The sequence below is a fragment of the Anomaloglossus baeobatrachus genome, chromosome 1 (genome assembly GCF_048569485.1).
Source record: "Anomaloglossus baeobatrachus isolate aAnoBae1 chromosome 1, aAnoBae1.hap1, whole genome shotgun sequence".
NCBI classification, from domain to species: domain Eukaryota; kingdom Metazoa; phylum Chordata; class Amphibia; order Anura; family Aromobatidae; genus Anomaloglossus; species Anomaloglossus baeobatrachus.
This window is the reverse complement of record NC_134353.1, coordinates 84,236,787-84,255,404: the sequence shown is the minus strand read 5'-3', so window position 1 is coordinate 84,255,404 and position 18,618 is coordinate 84,236,787. Positions and strand designations below refer to the sequence as shown.

Here is an 18,618-nt window from a genome sequence, read left to right as displayed (position 1 = left end):
AATCGTCGCAAAAATGGTCAAAATCGCTCTTCGGTGACATGCCCCCCTATTCTCGAATATCGCTGCTGCTCGGTGTACGAAGTTGTTCGTTGCTCCTGTGGCAGCACACATCGCTATGTGTGACACTGCAGGAACGAGGAACCTCACCTTACCTGCGGCCGGCCGCAATGCGGAAAGAAGGAGGTGGGCGGGATGTTACGTCCCGCTCATCTCCGCCCCTCCGCTTCTATTGGGCGGCGGTTCGGTGATGCTGCTGTGACGTCGCTGTGATGCCGAACAAACCGCCCCCTTAGAAAGGAGGCGGTTTGCCGGTCACCGTGACGTCACTAGGCAGGTAAATAGTGTGACGGGTCAGCGCGATGTTGAGCACCACGGGCAGCGATTTGCCCGTTTCGCACAACTGATGGGGGCTGGTGCGCACGCTAACTATATCGGTCACGATATCGCAGCGTGTCAAGCGGCCTGTAGTCTTTATTACTTCCCCTGTTTTTACAAGTTTTCTGAATTGAACCAAACCTCCATGTTTCTGCACAGATTATGCTCCTTCCCTCCTTTTAAGCAGGGTGCAAAGCTGTTGCTTTTGTCCTCTTTTATTTGGACAGAGGATCTCTTTGCAGAAAACCTGCGGTTGTGTCCCACTTAGGGGTGCTTCACACATGGCGAGATCGCTACCGAAATCGCTGCTACGGCACGTTTTTTGTGACGCAGCAGTGACCTCATTAGCGATCTCGCTGTGTGTGACACTGAGCAGCGATCTGGCCCCTGCTGCGAGATCGCTGCTCGTTACACAGAGCCCTGGTTCGTTTTCTTCAAAGGCGCTCTCCCGCTGTCACACACAGATCGCTGTGTGTGACAGGGAGAGAGCGACGAAATGAAGCGAGCAGGGAGCAGGAGCCGGCATCTGGCAGCTGCGGTAAGCTGTAACCAGGGTAAACATCGGGTAACCAAGGTGGTTACCCGATATTTACCTTAGTTACCAGCCTCCGCAGCTCTCACGCTGCCTGTGCTGCCGGCTCCGGCTCTCTGCACATGTAGCTGCAGGACACATCGGGTTAATTAACCCGATGTGTGCTGTAGCTAGGAGAGCAAGGAGCCAGCGCTAAGCAGTGTGCGCGGCTCCCTGCTCTCGTGGTTATGATCGCTGCTTCGGCTGCTGTGTTTGACAGCTAAGCAGCGATCATAACAGCGACTTACAAGGTCGCTGTTACGTCACAGAAAATGGTGACGTAACAGCGACCTCGTTGTCGCTGTCGCTTAGTGTGAACCAGCCCTTACAGAGCCATAATGTTTGCTTATGAATGTATCTTTAAATCTAATGATTACTGGGTCCTCTAAGGTTGGTGGTGGTGTGTGGACTCCATAGAGCGCCTCCTCTTAGAGGGTAGAGCCCAATGTATACATTAAAGCTTTAGAGTTGCGATCTTCAGGGCTGACGGATTGACGAGCTAGGGTCCAGCTTTCATTTGTAAGTTAACACTAAATATTGCAGTGAAAGGTAGCCAATTGCTGCCATGCTGTTCTTGTTGGGAGACTACGCTCCACATACCTTGCTATGCTCTGTACAAATCATTAGCTGTAGACAGAATGACTGAGGGCATGTGTACACCAGCACTCGGCTCATTCGGTGGACGTGCACGATCATATACAAGGTGGCCATAAAATAACCTAAGGTGTTTGGAGCTGTGTTCAGACTGACCCAGTGGACAGAATTGCCTGAAAATTGGTTTGTATGCTATTCAAGGCATGGGGAAATGGAAAGCATCTTTAAAAAAAAAAAATTTATACCAAAACTAACCACCAGGTGAAAAAGTGGTGCTGTACTGTGAGTAAGCGACCCAAAAACCGTGTGCCGATAATTGGAGAGGTCACAACTATTCCACAGACTAGCATAACTGTTCAATATGGCTGCCATCATGCATGGTGATCATGTTCATCCCATACAAAACATGCTCGATGCTTGCATGTAACATGTCTGATGGGATTCTGGGCACTTCTAACATGATGCGGTCTTTGAGGGCAGCCAGGGTGTCGACATTTCCCCCAATAAACACGCTCTTTCAAGTGTCCCCTCAACCAGATATCACAAGGATTGAGATCAAGTGAACGCGGTAGCAATGTGTCAGGGAAAGAACGGCTCAAAATCCTGTCATTGGGAAATTGAGCACGCAGAACTTTCTTCACACGATTTGCGATGTGAGGAGGTCTCCATCATGCATGAAGGTGGTCGTCTGAAGACACTGCTGATGCTGGAGTTGTGGAATGACCACTGTTTCCAGCATTGTCTGGTATCTTTCTGCTGTCATGGAACAGGTAGCAACCCCAGTTGGCCTCATTTCTTCGTAAAAGAACAGTCCGAGGATGAATGATAAGGTGAAGCCACACCAAATGGTTACCTTTAGCGAAACCCCTCGACCGCATGCAGATTTTCAGTAGCCCATATACGACAGTTTTGTGTGTTCACCGTTCCACTCAGGTAAAAATGCGCGTCGTCGCACCACAGAACATTCCATGGACAATTGCTATCCACTTCTACTCTCGTCAGACTATTCACTTGACCTCTACAGACAGTCACCGGCCTCAGCGGTAACTCAAATGCATAAATGTATTTTGCAATATATAATGAAGGGGGAGGTGGTGGAATTAAGTTTTGTACACCAGACGTCATCCAAAATCCGCTGGAATAAGGTAGCCCAAAATCATTTTAGAAATATAGTCAGGCTTTTGGTTGTTCGTGCTCCAGAGTCATGGGCTGCAGGTCATTTTTAGTGTAATTTAAAGGGAATGTGCCATCAAAATGGCCTACTATTTGTTTTTAACATTGTTTTATTTTTACTTTTGCCATTTTTTTTTCTCTACCTTTTTATATCAAGATCTGTATGTAAAAAAAAAACAAAAAAAACCCACCCTGCAGGCACTGGCTGTTTCAGAAAGACCGCCAGATGTTTTTTATTAAAGCATCTAATGAGCGAGTGCAAAGGTCATTGTGAGGGGAGGAGGTGAACTGTGACATAATTATGATTGGCGGATTTCTGTGCTGAAAGTTGTGTATAGAGGTGTGACTTGTCAATGTAGTTATGCCTCTGATGATAATAAGACTGCTGAAAGAACCAGAAATCTGAGTTTAAAGGGAACCAATCACCAGGATTTTTGTATATAACCTAAAGCCAATGCTATACTGGCACTATCAGGATGATTCCAATCATACCTTTAGTGGTCAGCTCAGATGTTTAGGTTTTGAAATCCAAGAAAGTAAAGTTTATAAAATCGGCAGCTTCTTGAGTGACAGCAGCTGAGGATCAGATAATATCTGGGGGGAATTCATAATTATCCCCTTCCCCTGTTAGAATTAGCATAAGATTTATACCATTGATTCACTTTTTCACTAGTAGGACCTGTATTAGGTCATACTCATGTGACCAGAAGGGGCGGGGCCCCAGTCAACAGAAGAATGTTGCTTCATGGTATCAGCTTTGCTGGCTGAGACCAAGCCCTTTCTGGTCACATGGCTATGACCTCACACAGGTCCTGCAAGAGAAAAAGTGAATCATTTGTATAATACTTATGCTACTTCTAACAGGGAGAAGAGATAAGTATGAATTTTCCCCAGATATTATCTGCTCCTCAGCTGCTGTCACTCAAGCAGCTGCCGATTTTATAAACTTTACTTTCTTGGATTTCAAAACCTTTATATCCGAGCTGACCACTAAAGGTATGTATAGAATCAGCATAATAGTGCCAGTATAGCACAGGCTTTTGGTTATATAGGAAAATCCTGGTGACTGGTGCGCTTTAAAAATACCAGCTTTTTTTAATTGTACTAGTTTATTTCCATTTTGTTAGAATTAAGCATGAGTCTTTATTACAACCCTGGTATTCTTAAAGTTATTAATAATAATAATAATAATAATAATATAATTAATAATAATATTATCCCCAGTATGCTGGGTGAAAATTGCAAGATTTCAATTGACATTTTTTTTAACCCAAATTGTGAGCTATAAATAGAAAATAGTCATAATAAAAAAATAATATAAATAATAATAATAATAATAATAATAATAATAAAAGCCCCATGTATGTAGCTTGAAAATTGCAAGATTTCTATTGGCATTCTTTTTTTAAACACAAATTGTGAGATATAAAAAAAAATCTTGCCATAAATATTTTTAAAATATAATAATAATAATAATAAATAGCCCCTGTATGCAGCGTGAAAATTATGAGATTTCAGCTGACATATTTTTTTTTTTTTTGGTTAACACAAAGTATGTGATAGAGAAAAAGTTCTTGATGAGGGGGACAGGGCTCTAGTGCGAGGCGTTTGCCAATCTTGCTTCACTTCTTAATTAATTAAACGCCTCTTTATGAATCAAGCGAGGTGCAAAGTGCGTGGTGCCTCTGTGTGCGTTTCTCTCCAAATCTTACTGCTGTCCCTCCTGGAGTATCATTTGTAGCCTAGCGAACGCCGCTGCTCATTATGCCTTAGATAAGCTCACTTTTGTTGGAACTAGGCAAAAAAATGGCCTCATTTTTCGACTATTCAAAGCCGTTTACACCCGAATTCTGGCGAAACTGTATTGATGGATCTGATCGATCCCAAAATATGTGACTCTTCTTCACCAGTTTTCTGGAGAAAGTTGTTGAGGAATTCCCTAAAGATTTTCTCCAGTATTGAAGATGATTGATTTTACTCCATAACGATCCTTACATTTTTCCCCTCCGGGGACTGCGGGGACACTTGTCACCTCGGAGGTTAAAGGGAACCTGTCACCAGATTTGGGGCCTATAAGGTACGGCCACCACCAGTGGGCTGTTATATACAGCATTCTAACATGCTGTATATAAGAGCCCAGGCCGCTGTGTAGAACGTAAAAATCACTTTAGAATTCTCAGCTAAGGGGTCGCTGCGGTGGAGTTGGGTCATATGGGCGTCTCTGTTCTCCAATGCTGACGCCTCGTCTTTCAGCCATCTTTGTCCTCCTTCTTCTGAAGCCGAAGTGCATAACGCGTCCTACGTCATCCACACTCGCCGGCATTGAGGGCTTGCGCAGGGCAGATCAAGGTGTTGTAGTGCGCCTGCGCGGCACCAGTGAGTGTGTATGACGTAGGATGCGTCATCCACACAGGCTTTAGAACGAGGATGAAGTTGGCTGAAAGAGGAGGCGCCGGCACCGGAGAGCGGAGACACCCATATGACCCAACTCCACCGCAGCGACCATTTAGGTGAGTATTATAAAGTGATTTTTACTTTCTACACAGCGGCCTGGGCTCTTATATACAGCATGATAGAATGTGTATATAAGAGCCCGGTGGTGGTGGCCGCAGCTTATAGTCCCCAAATCTGGTGACCGGTTCCCTTTAGGCTCTGTGCGCACTGGGAAATGGAATTTTCTTGTGAAAATTCCGCATGCTCTCAAAGATTACCGCACCCGCGGTAAAAAACCGCGGGAAACCGCACCCGAAAACCGCATGCGGTTTGCCGCAGTTTTACCGCGGTATTATTCGCGGTGTTGCCGCGGTTTTGCCGCGTGCGGGTTGGGATGTGCTTTATTGCATTCAATGCAATAAAGCACATTGAAGAGAAAAAAAAAAAAAAAAAAAAAAAAGGTTATTTAATTCTTTAATTCTGAGATAGTAGACAGAAGAATAGATAGAGGGATAGATAGATAGATAGATAGATAGATGACAGATCGCTGCATTTCCCACGGTCGGCAGTGAGTTCACATTACCGGCCGTGGGAAATGACCGGTAATTACCTCTGCTGTCTGCTGTGTCTGTGTCAGTCGCGGCTGGATGGAAGCAGTGCAGGACGCTGGAGTCGGAGCTGTGTGGATTACGCCGGAGCTTTGTTTGGGGGGGTTAATAAAAGGGTGAACGAGGCTTGTTGGTTTTATTTAAAATAAAGGATTTTTCTGTGTGTGTGTTTTATTCACTTTACTTACGGGTTGATCATGTCAGCTGTCACATAGACGCTGCCATGATCAAGCCTGGGGTTAATGGCGGTGGTCCCCCATCACCATTAACCCCTTGTATTACCTTGCCACCACTGCTACACGGTGGCAAGAAGAGCCGAGGACACTCCGGTAGTGCCGCATATTGCATGCGACAGTCCCGGGGCAGCTGCGGCTGATATTCTCGGCTGCGGGAGGGGGAGTGAGGCGGGGGACATTAACCCTGCCCCTCTCCCTACCCAGCCTGAGAGTACCGGGCCGCCGCTGTGTGCTTACCTCGGCTGGAAGGTGAATATGCAGCGGAGCCCACGTTCTTTGTTTTCTAGATTTCCGTTTTCTTTCTATGTGTGTTCTATGTGTCTGTGTCTGTGTGTTCTGTGTCTGTGATGTGTGTGTGTCTGTGATGTGTTTGTGTTTACTCTGCACGGCTTCCTCTTCCTGTAATGACATCACTTCCCTGCAAAACCGCAGACAAGCGATGTACATTACCGGAGGTAAACCGCGAAATACCGCAGGGAATAACGCAGGAAAACGCAGTGAACCGCACAGAATTTGCTGCCTGCGTTATTCCCTGCGGGATTTCATGATTAACATTGAGTCAATGGAGGGAAATCCCGCAGCGACGTGCGGAAAAGAAGTGACATGCACTTGTTTTTGCTGCGGGATTCCCGCAGCAAAACATGCAGCTGTCAAATTCCGCCCAGTGCGCACAGGATTTTTTTTCTCCATAGGATTTGCTGGTGATTCACTGCAGAGATGTTATGAACATTTTCTGCAGCGAAACCTGCAGCAAATCCGCGGAAAATCCGCGGCAAAATCCGGTAAGTGCGCACATAGCCTTAAAGTCTACGCCTGCGGACAGTTTATGCCTTTAAAAAAAAAAATTCAAAAAATGATGCTACGTAAACTTTTTTCTTTTTTTTTTCTTCCCCATCTCAATGTGCTTCTGTTTTTGGTTTAGGTAGAAATGTTGTTTCTGGCCGTGTCTTTCATATTCAGGTCTTCTTGCAACAAATGGAAAGGCCTAATTGTGCCCGGGGGAATAGTTAATCTACAGTGGACATATGGTGGACAAAAGCTGAGTCTAGTAAATGGAATAACATTATATACAGAAAACGTGTGAACGTCTGGTGCGTCTGATAGCAGAGCGGGCAGATATTGCGGGTTTAACCCGCCGCTGGCCGGACTGACCAGCCCGCTTTTATTGGCCGCGTCGGCGCTTTTAACACTTTTGGGATTGGAGTTCAGCGCACATTTAATTAAAGTGACCGCTCTCTGTTTCCTGTTCACAGCGAAAAGCAGAACTCCGAAAATGTGGCTTCTCCCCAGTGTGACATCAGAATTTGATGTCTAATCCTTGAGAGGCCGGCGATCTTATATATCTGAGAGTATGAAACCTTCTGTTTATAGCAGCGAATAAAAAATTAACTATGGGTAACTTTCCGGCTTCCTGGATATAGTCATTACTTGTGGTTGCTCTACTCCAGCAAAAGGTTAAGTATTAATGGAAAATGTTCACAGCCTTTTTACTCCAAGAAAACATGTTACTTGTAAGTTTTCGTTTGATTTTTTTTTTTCTACTTTTACAGTCACATTGAATGTCTTCATTCATTTAGCCATCCATAAAGCAAATATTGTTGCACATGCAGTGGATAATACGTCTTTTTAGGGCTACTTGTGTGGCATGTCACAGATCATTAACTGCGAATAACCACCTGACTTGAGGGAAGTCTGGACTCATCCTTATAGTGAAATACCCTTTTTACTTCTCTACCTCTGCAGCACATCGATAAGGCTGCTTTCACACCTCCGGTTTTAGCAGAGCCGGCCAATCCGGCTCTAAAACCTATGCAACGGATGCGGCGACAAAACCGCATCCTTTGCATTAGTTTTTAACATGCGGCCCGTCCGGTTTTTGCCACTTGCGGTAGGCTACTGAGCATGCGCAGTGGCAAAACCCGCATGCGGCGGCCGGATGCGGTTTTTGCCGCAGGACGCCGCATGCGGCATCCATAGGCATGCATTGTAAATCGCACCGCATCGGCCGGATGCGGCGTGATGCGGGTTTTTTTGACGGACAAAAAAACGTGCCAGGCAACGTTCCATCCGGTCGCCGCATCGGCTAAATCTGCCGCATGCGGCAAAAAAACGGACGGAACGCAAGCCCATGCGGCACAATACGGCACTAATGTAAGTCTATGCAAGAAAAAAAACGCAACCGGCGGCAAAAAAAAAAAACTGTTGCGTTTTTTCTGCAAAGCGCCGGATTGTGCCGCACAGGAAAAACCGGATATGTGAAAGCAGCCTTAGTGAGAAAAGGGTGCGGGGAACTCCTGACACCTAGAATGAGAGGAGAGAACCCACCAGGGGACACCTGGAAGCTCCTGAAAGTTGCCCACGCTGCAGATTCGGTGCAGAAATATTCTGTATGAAATCTGCACCCTCTAGCAGAAAAAATGCTGGACTCATCCTTATAGTGAAATAGCCTTTTACTTCTCTACCTCTGCAGTACATCAACTAGTGAGAAAAGGGCGCGGGGAACTCCGGACACCTCCGATGAGAGGAGAGAACCCACCAGGGGACACCTGGAAGCTCCTGAAAGTTGCCCACGCTGCAGATTTGGTGCAGAAATATTCTGTATGAAATCTGCACCTTCCAGCAGAAAAAACGCTCCTAAAATCACTTGGGTTTTCAGTGCGTTTTTTGGTGCTTTTTTTTCTGCCATGCGTTTTTTTAATTAAGTCAGTGGGTTGAAAGGCTAAAAAAATGCAGGAAAAAAAACGCCCCAACAATTGACATGCTGCAGATTATTTCTGCAACAAATTCTGAACCAATTCTGCAAGGAAGACCAAGCAATGTGGGCACTTTGCTGGCTTCATGATAGGCATGCAGATTTGTAAAACAAAATGCATAAAAAAACCACATCAAAAAACGCACCTTGTGCACGTAGCCTGATTTGTTATTCATGTCCAATCTGAAATAGTTATGGTGATCCTATTAAAGGGGTGGTCCACTACAGAGCATAGTGGCCAAAGGCTGTGACAAAGGCTTTTTTTAAAATACCTTCTGTTGTCCATTTTGCTTGTGAGCGGCGCTATCGCTGTCCGCTCATCTCCATCACGTGACCCCGGCTGCAGTGACCTCTGATGTCCAGTGATGTCTTGTCAACTTCCGGAATTAGAAGTTGACATGGCATCACCGAGGCGGGCCCCAGTCTATGTGAGTGACTGGATTGTGTCTCATCACACATCACAGCCCATCATCTCACGCGCTCGTTCCTTCACTGCGGAGCGCCACAAGCACAAGCGATGCTGGGCTTTGATGTGTTATTGAAACTCCGCCCACAGCCCAGTCACTCACGGAGACTGGGGCCCACCTCGGTGATGTCAGGTCAACTTCTTAATCCGGAAGTTGACGTGACATCACCAAACATCAGAAGTCACAGCAGCCCAGGTCACGTGATGGGGGATGAACGGACCACGATAGTGCTGCTCATAGGCAGAATGGTCAAGAGAAGGTATTTAAAAAATACCTTCTATCACAGCTTTACACCATTGTGGCCACTATCCTTTGTGGTGGACCACCCCTTTAACACCTTAGGGTTTAGGATACAGTTAGATTAAAGAAAAGCTCTCTAGTGGTACAGTTGTACAGGCATTTTTCTCCCAATAAAAATTATACATTTTTTGTAGAGATCTGATGTGCCAGTCATGAGAAATCCAATGTAGAAATCCTATGCAAATGTAGCTGAAAGTGCACTAGGGGCGTGTCAGTGCACATGGACTACAGTGACATGCCCCCAGTGCACAACCAGCTTGATTTGCATATGGTTTTAAGCTAGATTTCTCATAGATGGCACATTGAACCTCTTCTAAACTGTATATTTTTTCTTATTGGGGAAAGCCCTCATATAGCCTTATCACATTTTCCATATGTGAAATATGTCGACCTGTTCCCTTTAAGGCTATGTGTACACTTTGCAGATTTGATGCAAAAAACCCCCTCTGCATTAAATCTGCACCTTCTTGCAAAAAAATGAGGTGAGTTTAGCCCTTACTAGGGTCACCAGACTCCCCGAGTCTAAGTGTTCAGTCATTGTACACCATTTATTGTCACTGGACATGCCTGCAAACCCTCGCTGGGTTGACAAATCCACACTGCAGGCCGGTTAGCGTAATATGAACAGTGCCATCCTAGGCTGCAGTCCATCTGCTCCATGGTCATGGGTCAACTTGCGGCTATAAGCCCTGGGTTGTGACAAGTCCAACAAATTATGTCCTTCGGCAATACCTCAGCTGCCCCTGGGAACCTTGGATGCCTCCCACTTTTAGCTCTAGTACTATTTTTCTTTGGGTCTATCACCAATTTTGAGGATTTGACTCGCTCGGCCACTCAGGAACCGATTATACTTAAACCATCTGACTGTTTTTCAGTTTCATTAACTAGTAAATAAAAAGCAAGATTTTGCCTACTCGGGAAATTCCACACTTCACCAAGAGTCCCACTGCTGGAGGGCTGCATACCTCCACACACATACAGACTGAGATTATAGGTCTCCATTTTTACCACAAGTACCACACCCCAGGGTGGGAATATGTGAGCAGTCATTCTCTCTCGTCTCTTTGACTGATTGTAAACCAAACCCTTTCACACCGTTTTAACCCTCTCAGCATCCATCATGCTGGAGCCTGCTTTTAGGGGCCCTTTGCACACTACGACATCGCAAACCGATGCTGCGATGCTGAGCGCGATATCATGATCATGGTGATAGCTGCCATAGCGAACATTATCGCTACGGCAGCTTGACATGCACTCACCTGCCCTGCGATGTCGCTCTGGCCGGCGAACCGCCTCCTTCCTAAGGGGGCGGGTCGTACGGCGTCATAACGATGTCACACGGCAGGCATCCAATAGAAGCGGAAGGGCGGAGATGAGCGGGACGTAAACATCCTGTCCACCTCCTTCCTTCCGCATAGCTGGCCGGGACGCAGGTAGGAGATGTTCCTCGCTCATGCGGCTTAATACCCAGCGATGTGTGCAGCCGCAGGAACGAGGAACAACATTGTAACATCGGTATTTCCCAATTCATGGAAATGACCGACGCCTCTCCGATCATTCGATTATGACGCTTTTGTGCTCGTTAATCGTATCAAAAATGCTTTACACACTACGATGTCGACAGTGACGCCGGATGTGTGTCACTTTTGATTTGACCCCACCGACATCGCACCTGCGATGTCGTAGTGTGCAAAGTACCCCTTAGGCTTACATCATCGAGACTATCAACTTCGATGATACATATCGCTCCTACTGGACAGTTCCGGTGACTTTCTCACCGTATATATGTATCTCTCAATAGAGAAAACTATTTGCTATGTGCATAGCTAAGGAATATTTTATTTATCATTGTACAAGTTTTTCCAGAACTGACAAGATGTCTTTTTCAACCTTGCCATCCTTTAAAGAGGAAACTACATAATCCTGCTGGTCATAGCCAGTAATATAATTAATTAGATCTTAATAGTATTGGAGTACTTGTTTTGGCCGGACTGAGACCAGCATGTGTGCTTTTCCGTTTCCTCCTCCTGATCCCGCGTGCATGATGCCGGCTGAGATTGGTAGTGACTCACTAGTGTTTTAGGATTTGTGTGTTATATTTATAGATTACATCATTGCAGGAGAATGTTTGGGTGTGAAATTGATGCAATCCATGACTACATTGAATTATGCACTTATTCAATCGGCAAATAACACCGTTTCGCTATTAAGAGAGTTTTATTGACCTTTTAATATGTTAATTTATTAATATCTCATTTTAGAATGTACTGTATCTATTAAATTGCACTGTTTCATTGAGATTTCACTTAAAGGGAACCTGTCAGCAGAAAATTCGCAATAAACCTAAAAGATTCCCCTTCTGCAGCTCCTGGGCTGCATTCTAGAAAGGTTCCTGTTGCTATTGTGCCCCCTTTGAGACCTAAATAAATACTTTATAAAGTCTTACCTTTTTGTATGCAAATTTTTTTTATGGTCTCGCGTCCGTTATTCACCTCCTGCCACTTTACGCCGTCCCCCATTGCTAATTTCCATACATGAGGACGCCGCCCAGAGCTCCCGAGGTCTCGCACATGCCCAGTGGCATTGAACACTGTAAAGCGTGACCGCTGGTGAGGTGATTGCGCAGGCGCGAGATTATTGGCGGCGCTGTGATTGTCATCAGCAGCGTCATCCAAGTACCTGCCCATAATCTCTTGCTCGCGCTTTTCCTTCTGCCTCCACTGTAATGCGCATGCGCTGGCCATATGAACCCACGTCACCTATTACTGCAGGCGTAAGATTATGGGCGGCGCTGTGATTGTCATCAGCAGCGTCATCCAAGTACCCGCCCATAATCTCGCGCCCACGGTAATAGGTGATGTGGGTTCATATGGCCAGCGCTTGCGCATAACGGTGGAGGCAAAGGGAAAAGTGCGGGCACAAGATTATGGGCGGGTACTTGGATGACGCTGTTTGGCGTAAAAGCAACACAGCTCATCACCCTGAACACACCATCCCCACTGTCAAACATGGTGGTGGCAGCATCATGGTTTGGGCCTGCTTTTCTTCAACAGGGACAGGGAAGATGGTTAAATTTGATGGGATGATGGATGGAGCCAAATACAGGACCATTCTTGAAGAAAACCTGTTGGAGTCTGCAAAAGACCTGGGACTGGGACTGAGAATTGTCTTCCAACGAGACAATGATCCCAAACAAAGAAAAATCTACAATGGAATGGTTCACAAATAAACGTATCCAGCTGTTGTAATGTCCAAGTCACAGTCCAGACCTGAATCCAATCGAGAATCTGTGGAAAGAGCTGAAAACTGCTGTTCACAAACGCTCTCCCTCACTCAGCTCCAGCTGTTTACAAAGGAAGAATGGGCAAGAATTTCAGTCTCTCGATGTGCAAAATTGATAGAGACATACCCCAAGAGACTTGCAGCTGTAATCACAGCCAAAGGTGGCGCTACAAAGTATTAACTTCAAGGGGACAAATAATATTGCACGCTCCAATTTTCAGTTATTTATTTTTTATAAAAGTTTAAAATACGCAATAAATTTTGTTCAACTTCACAATTGTGCCCCACTTGTTGTTGATTCTTCACCATAACATTAAAATTTTTATCTAAGTTTGAAGCCTGAAATGTGGGAAAAGGTTGAATAGTTCAAGGAAGGCGAATACTTTCGCAAGGCACTGTACCATTAAGATTCAGAAAGCTGCTAATTTTTCCTACTTCATGTACATTATATGGCAATTGGCTGAACCATTTGTCTGGAGATCGCTCATCTGGCAACTATCTTGCCTAACACTCCCATACATAGGAGCACTTGCTCGGCCCAGTGTTTTTATGTACTCCATGGGAAAGCTGTTGTTCAGTCACTTCTTGTGGTGGCTTGTCTTCGTAAAATAAAAAAATTGACATTCTGAAATTGGATGTGCTGATCCTTAACTCCTTCGACAACCAATTCTCTGGGGCTTCCATACACATTAGACTGTTTGCTAAACCCCTTGTGTTTGAGGAGTGGGAAGGGGGTTTGTCTGAAATGTGTCTGTGTATGGTGGTCTTTTAGTGTGTCCTACCGATTTTATACCATACTACAACATCTGTTCTAGTGAAGCGGTGAGGGCTTCAGTTCTGTCACCGCAGCCAGACTATACACACTAAGGATTTGCTCTCCAAGCTCATCCTGTACTGTTTTGAATATCCATTTATCAGTATATATATTTTTTTCTATGTGTGTGTGTGTGTGTGTGTGTCTGTGTGTGTGTGTGTGTGTGTGTATATAATCTCATACAAACATATAAACACAGCACTCTTGTTTTTGCTCCCATTTTTCAGAAACTGATCTCAAACATCTAAGATGTTTTCTATGTACACAAAAGGCCTTTTTCTCTCAAATATTGTTCAGAAATTTGTCTAAGGCCCCCTTCACACGTCCGTGAAACGCACGTCTTGCACACTTTTCACGTATGTGTCAAATGTGCGTCTTGCCCTCCGTGTGCCGTGAGAATGGCGCACGTGTGTCACGGATAACACACTGAGAACGGGAACTTTCTACTCACCTGTCCCTGGCGTTGCTGTCCGTGGTGCTGATCTACGGTCTTGGGCCCTGCCGACTCCCTGCTGCTGCTGCTGCTTCCGGCCCGCAGTGGAGTGAATATTCATGAGCATAGTAAGCGGGGGTCGGAAGCAAGTGACAGCAGCGGCAGAGACAGCAGGGCTGGAGAAGGTGAGTGTAGAAATTCTTTTTTTTTTCACAGACGCGTGTTTTCTTCGGTGCGTGTCAACATGGATCACATCCATGCGGTCCGTGTGACACCCGTGATGCCGGAGAAAAACGGACATGTCTACGTATGGAGAACATGGGCACACATATGCTGCACACGTACACACTGTTCATGGCAAAACACGCACATGGCAAAACACGCATGTGTGCGCAGACCCATTGACTTTAATGGGTCTACGTGTGCCCGTGTCTCCGGCATGTGAGGAAACGGACCAAACACTTGCCGGAGACACGGACGTGTGAAGGAGGCCTAAATCTGTGTTAGTGAGCACTTTTCTTTTGCTGACATAATCCATCCACCTCACAGATTTTGCATGATTATTGCACACGTGTGTCTTAGGCTGGCCACAAAAAAGGCCACTCTAAAATGTGTAGTTTTATAGTATTGGAAGGTCCTGGGGGTTAAAAAAAAAAAAAACAACAAAACAGTCATTTGCTACTTTGCTATCTTCCTGTACAGTGAAAACTGAGTCATCCGTGAAGAGAGCAACTCGCCAATGAGGCCAGACACCATCGAATATGAGCATTTGTCCACTCAAGTTGGTTACAATGATGAAATGCAATCAGTTGAAGACCCGGATGAGGATGATGAGTGTGCAGAAGAGCTTCTCCTGAGACTGTTTCTGACAGTTTATGCAGAAATTCTGTGTTTATACAAATTGATTGTTGCAGCAGCTGTCCAGGTTGTTGGTCTCAGGCAATCTTGCAGGTGAAGATGCTGAATGTGAAGCTCCTGGGCTGCTGTGGTTACACGTAGTCTGTTCTTGTGAGTCCGGTTGAATGTACGGACAAATTCTCTGAAACTCCTATGGTAGAGAATAGAGATGAGCGATGTTCGAAGCGAACGGTTCGCCAATTTCAAATTCGAGTTGTGTTGGGCGATGTTCGAGACGTTTGACGAACTCGAACGATTTGCTTCACGTTCAACCGTTTGAGTTACCGTTCGATAACTGTTCGATCACCAAAAGCGTAGCTAGTTACCAGCTGGCTTTTCACTGTAATACTGTCAGTCACTTTTAATAATGATATTATCAAAATTCAGCATATAGTGTGTGTGGGGGGGGGACAGGGGTTAGATCAGTGCTGCTGAGTGCTGAAAGAATAGCGATCGCCATATTTTTTTTTTTTCCTAACCGCGCGTACAGTGGGGCGGGCCAGGCTGTCAGCCAATCACACACACACAGAGCAAAGTGGATTTTTGCCAGACAAGCAAGGGCATGTTTCATTAGCTGTGCATGTCACATGTCCTTGCCCTATAAAACCCGGCCATTTTCCCCATTGCCGCCATTATCTCAGTGCTGCGGGTGTGCGTCAGTCATCACTCCCGCTGCTGCTGTGGGCGCTATACACTTATACAGTGCAATCGAGACATTGGTTTAGGGATTAGGGACTACTTGTAATTTCAGCCCTTTTCAGGGCTAGATTAGAGCAGTTCATATCCATTTTTGCTGGACAGGTCTGTACCAGCGCTGTGCAAGGGTTTTTCACAGCGTCTGTCTAAATCAGATCAGGCAATTCTTTGGGGCATAGTATCCGGGTCTTTGATAGTCAGTGACGTACCTCTGCTGTCAGGAAAGCTACACCACCTCTCCATTTCTACTATCCAATTTTTAACTGCAACAAACAATGTCCAATTTGTTCACAAACAAAATGAGTGGCAAAAGGCCAGATGCTGGTGGAAAGGGAAAAAAAGTTTGTGTCCGTGGGGAAGGTGGTAAAGCAACAGTAACATCTGCTGAAGAAAGACCATCTTCCAGCCAAAATAATATGTCTACTTCTTTCCGTGGACAATCTGATATGATCCCTTTGTTACGGAAACGACCATTGCTACCAAAGGTAGATGATGCACAAAAACAGCAGATGCTTGAATGGATCTCAAGTCCTCCATCTAGTGGCCTCTCCTCCACCTCAACTTCAACATCCCAAAGACTCCAGTTCTCTGAGTTGTCACCTCAATCGCACTTGCTTTCTACCAGCTCTCAAGTCTCTACCCACCTTGCAGAGTATGGGGTAACAGAGATGGTTGAGTCTGCTGAGCTGTTCAGTCACACTATTGCCTGGGAATCAGAGGTCTGCTCAAAAGCTGCAGTGAGTCCAGACAAGGAAATGATCTGCACTGATGCCAAGAAGCTTTGTGAGTCAGATTCAGTCCCAGATGAAGAAGGTTCTGAGCATAATGTAGACCCTCATTCCCAAACTGTAACTCCTCTTGGTGGAGACAATGAGGAACATGCTGATGACGATGAGACTCAGATACCTGATTGGAATGACAACTTAAGTATTCGGTCAGGACAGGAAGAGGTTGGCTCTGAGGACGAGGGGAGTGCGAACATACAGAGTGATGATGAGGTTGTAGATCCCACTTACTGTCAACCCACAGTCAGGCAGTCGATGAGGACAGCAGAGGAGGTGGAGGAGGATGCTACTGACGACGAGGTTAGGTTGTGCCTGAGACTGAGTACTGTAAGCACGTCAACAACTGCATCCTCAGGCACAACTCTGCCTCTGAGCAGAAGTCGGGGTGGCTCTGCAGGTCGCATGGGCTCTAAGCCTTGCCTAGCCTGGTCCTTTTTTGACATTGCAAAGGATCTCCCAACTCTATGTCATCTGTAAGATTTGTCACCAATCTCTAAGTAGAGGCCAAAAACTCACTAGTTTGAGTACTTCGTCCATGAACCGTCACATGGATATCAAGCAGATGTCGCAGTGGGAAGCTCACTGTGCTATAATGCAGCCTAGCGGAGCGGGCAAACCACCGTCTGCCCCTTCAAGTGCATCCGTGTGCTTTTCATCCTCTGTGACTGTGGGGACAGCAGTCACACATGCTTTTGAACGCAGACCTTCCACCTCTTTAACCGCAACAGGCAGTGTGATTGACAGCTAGTCCAGTTGTTTTGGAAGTGGAAATAGCTGCTGGTGTTGAGCTCTCTCAGACATCGAGAGCACCACCTTTGGATGAAGGCAACATTATGTCTCCGCCTGCACTTTCCTCAAAGACCAGCAGTTTGCCAGGGACACCCTACTCAACGCCGTCTCAGAACAGCAGCCAGCCCTCGGTCCCTCAGATGTGGACAAAGAAAGACCATTTCCTCCTAGCCATGACAAAGCTAAGAGGTTGACTTTCAGCATCTGCAAGCTGTTGGCTACAGAAATGCTGCCTTTCCGCCTGGTGGACACACAGGATTTTCGAGACCTTATGTCCGTCGCAGTGCCCCAGTACCAGATGCCCAGTCGCCACTACTTCTCCAAGAAAGGTGTGCCTGTGCTACACCAGCATGTCGCACACAACATCACCGCTTCCTTGAGAAACTGTGTGTGACAGGGTGCATTTCACCACACATACCTGGACCAGTAAGCATGGATAGGGGCGTTACATGTCGCTGACTGGGCACTGGGTAACTATGGCGAGAGATGGAGAAGGGTCTGCTGTACAAGTCTTGCCGTCCCCACGAGTTGTGCATCAATCCTCTGTATGTAGAAGTTCCTCAACTGCTTCTGCCTCTTCCACCTCGTCTGGGTCCTTCACCTCCGCCCAAAGCCTGTCTGGTCAGGCCACCCACATTGTAACTGTGCACAAGGAATCCCGCACACTTCCTTACTATGCAGGCATCAGGCGGTCTTTAAGTTGAAATGTCTGGGAAATGTGAGTCACACAGCTGACGAGTTGTGGTCAACTCTGGAGACCGAGTTTCATCAATGGTTGTCTCCACTCAACCTGCAGCGAGGGAAGGCCGTGTGCGACAATGCTGCAAATCTGGGTGCGGCCCTTCGCCGGGGCAATGTGACACACGTGCCTTGTATGGCTCACATGTTGAACCTTGTTGTCCAGCAATTTTTAACCCACTATCCCGGCCTAGATGGACTTCTGCAGAGGGCACGATCACTATGTGCTCATTTCCGCCATTCACACACCGCAGGTGAACGACTTGCATCGCCCCAGACGTCTTTCAGCCTGCCGGTTGAACGCCTGAAATGCGATGTGCCAACATGCTGGAATTTGACTCTCTCCACATGTTGCAGCAACTGTGGCAGCACCGCCGAGCCCTGGTGCAATACGTTATGACGTATAGCCTTGTCCAACGAGATCCAGAGGTGGGGCAGATCATGCTGCTGGAGTGGTATCAGATCATGGACCTATGCACCATTCTGCACAGTGTCGACATGGCGACGAAGATGTTTAGCGCTGACAATGCCATTATCAGCATGACAATTCCAGTCATTTACATGCTGGAGCACACTCTAAACATTATTCGCAGTCAGGTGGTGGGACAAGAGAAAGGGGAGGAAGTACAGGAGGAGTCATATGCGGAAGGGATACCAAGATCTACAAGGTCCAGA

At 46.2% G+C, this 18,618-nt stretch overlaps 1 protein-coding gene across 1 annotated transcript in view; it reads left to right on the top strand.

The window, feature by feature from the left end:
• Positions 1-18,618, top strand: part of RAB28 (RAB28, member RAS oncogene family) — a 175,809-nt gene that overhangs the window by 92,511 nt on the left and 64,680 nt on the right. The gene's annotated exons all lie outside the window — the stretch shown is intronic.